This window comes from Bidens hawaiensis, unplaced genomic scaffold (assembly GCF_021521415.1).
Source record: "Bidens hawaiensis isolate Kalapana, Puna unplaced genomic scaffold, B.hawaiensis_p1.1 tig00043730_1, whole genome shotgun sequence".
NCBI classification, from domain to species: domain Eukaryota; kingdom Viridiplantae; phylum Streptophyta; class Magnoliopsida; order Asterales; family Asteraceae; genus Bidens; species Bidens hawaiensis.
The window spans coordinates 49,895-52,520 of NW_027497764.1; positions in this window are offsets into that span (position 1 = coordinate 49,895).

The window sequence follows — 2,626 nt, forward strand, 5'->3', positions numbered from 1 at the left end:
TAATTAACATTTAAAACATTTGAATTTTCTGAAGTTTCGGATTTTACAGATATGACAGTGTTATCCGAACTTTTAGAACAAAACTCTTTTTTCTTGATGATCCAATGATATAACTTTGATTTGGATCTTTTCACATAAAATTTCAAACTTTCAATCCTTTTTGCATCACACTCTTTCAAATCAACAACCTCAACAATTTTAGGTTTGACATTTAAATTCAAATTTGATTTGACACTTATTTTGAATTTTGAAATTTTTGTTTTTCTGATTTAAGAACATCTTGGTTGATATAAGATGTGTCAACATCTGATTTTGGAATGTAAGCGAACTTAGGACTATTCTTATAACAAGAATGTTCCTTAGTTTGTGTGCATTTCATTTTTCGAACAAAGAAATCCTTATTGGATTGATTTCGAGACTAGATTTCTTTCTCACTTTCAGATGTTGTACCATGTACGAATACAACCTTATTAACAAATTTTTGTGGGTACCATGATTGTGCTTATAAAGATTAGGACACACAAAGAACACATGTTACACTTCGTTACAGTTAAAACATCTTCTCCGGTCAACAAACATTCTAACCGGAGGTTCTTGAACACGATCACGCACAATTGTTTCCAATTTTATTGGATCGGGGGAATTGGGGTTTGAACTTGCTTATACCCCAAACCATGATTATTATAACCATAGACAACTTCCCCAGATATTTCATCTTTACCTGTCGGTTTGGGGAGAATATTGTCTAGGACGAAAGATGCTGCTTTGAAACTATTAAGCTTTAAATCAACCTTTTCATTAAGAGTTTGTATAAAAAGAACATTTTTGAGCTTTTCTGGGTAGATCAAGAGCCACTAGGCTCTGATACCAATTAAAAGTCCAGGATGTGTCTTCAGAGTGACGTGTAAGAGCATCCACGACGTGATCTACCCTACGACGCTATGAGCGGAAATCATAACGAAGTGAAAATACTCGAAAACGTCTCTTTAATCTCTCATCTATATCATTGATAGCATTGGTTGTACAAGATATATGACAGTGTAAAATCAAAGTACAATATGGATCACTTAACCAACTGGTCAAGAGCATCAAGTAACACAAGTGATCCACTAACCTATTTATAGGTACAATTGAAGACTTATGCGGCGTATATGTTATGCGGAACATAACTTATGCGCCACATAAGATGATTCTTGTGTATTTGACATTTAAGTGCATAATCCCTAATATCACATGCTATCAAGACCTAACCAACACAAGACACAAAGTACTAGACATTTCATGTTCCTACAGACTCCCCCTTGGATAGTACTTGTCTTGTGGCATCCAAGCAAATAAACATTTCAAGCTCCAATATGCTCTCCCTCGGATATTGCTAAGATTTAGGTCACAATACAACTCAATCATCAAAGTAAAAGACTTCTCTTCACAAATAAGCTTTCTCGATCTTCTATAAATGTTTTGATGATTTGACAATCAAAGTACTCTTCCATTGGCTTGAAACTTTAAGTCTTCTAACTTTCATGAGTCACACAGTATTCAAACCAATTGCTATCTCATTCCAATTCCCATTATCATCCATGATGAATCCTCAAATACATCTTGATAACCAACTTTTAAGCAATTTTGTATTTGGTCCACCAATACAACCATCCAATCACATAGAAGTCAACCATCTACTTCCATGTCTTCTCTCCAAATAACCATTCTTGAATCCTCAAGGTACAAGCAAATATAGCTCATAAGAGACAATAACGGATATGCTCATATTACAACGTGTACGTCTAGTATGCATTGCATAATCTTGTATGAACCAAATGATCTTATAAGCAGCTAAATACTTATACTTTGACATTTCAACGGATAAGTGATACGGAGAGGATACGGCATGAAAATGTAACTTGAAAAAGTGTACCGTATATGTATTATTGTACTTATGCGGCGCTTATTTTATGCGGCGCATATGTTATGCGCCGTATAACTTATGCGGCGCATAAGTTGTATCTTTGAGGGTTTTTGCCACAAAACTATGGGAAAACAATGTAGAAATGATCTGATTCTTGAGTATATTGTTCAACACCATGAATATAACAATATGTGAAGTTTTGGTGAAATTTGAACGGCTACATCGTCTAGAATGATAAAAAATGTGTATAAAAAGAACATTTTTGAGCTTTTCTAGGTAGATCAAGAGCCACTAGGCTCTGATACCAATTAAAAGTCCAGGATGTGTCTTTAGAGTGACATGTAAGAGCATCCACGACCTGATCTACCCTACGACGCTATGAGCGGAAATCATAACGAAGTGAAAATACTCGAAAACGTCATTTTAATCTCTCATCTATATCATTGATAGCATTGGTTGTACAAGATATATGATAGTGTAAAACCAAAGTACAATATGGATCACTCCACCAACTGGTCAGGAGCATCCAGTAACACAAGTGATCCACTAACCTATTTATAGGTACAATTGAAGACTTATGCGGCGTATATGTTATGCGGAACATAACTTATGTGCCGCATATCTTATGCGTCGCATAAGATGATTCTTGTGTATTTGACATTTAAGTGCACAATTCCTAACATAACATGCTATCAAGACCTAACCAACACAAGACACAAA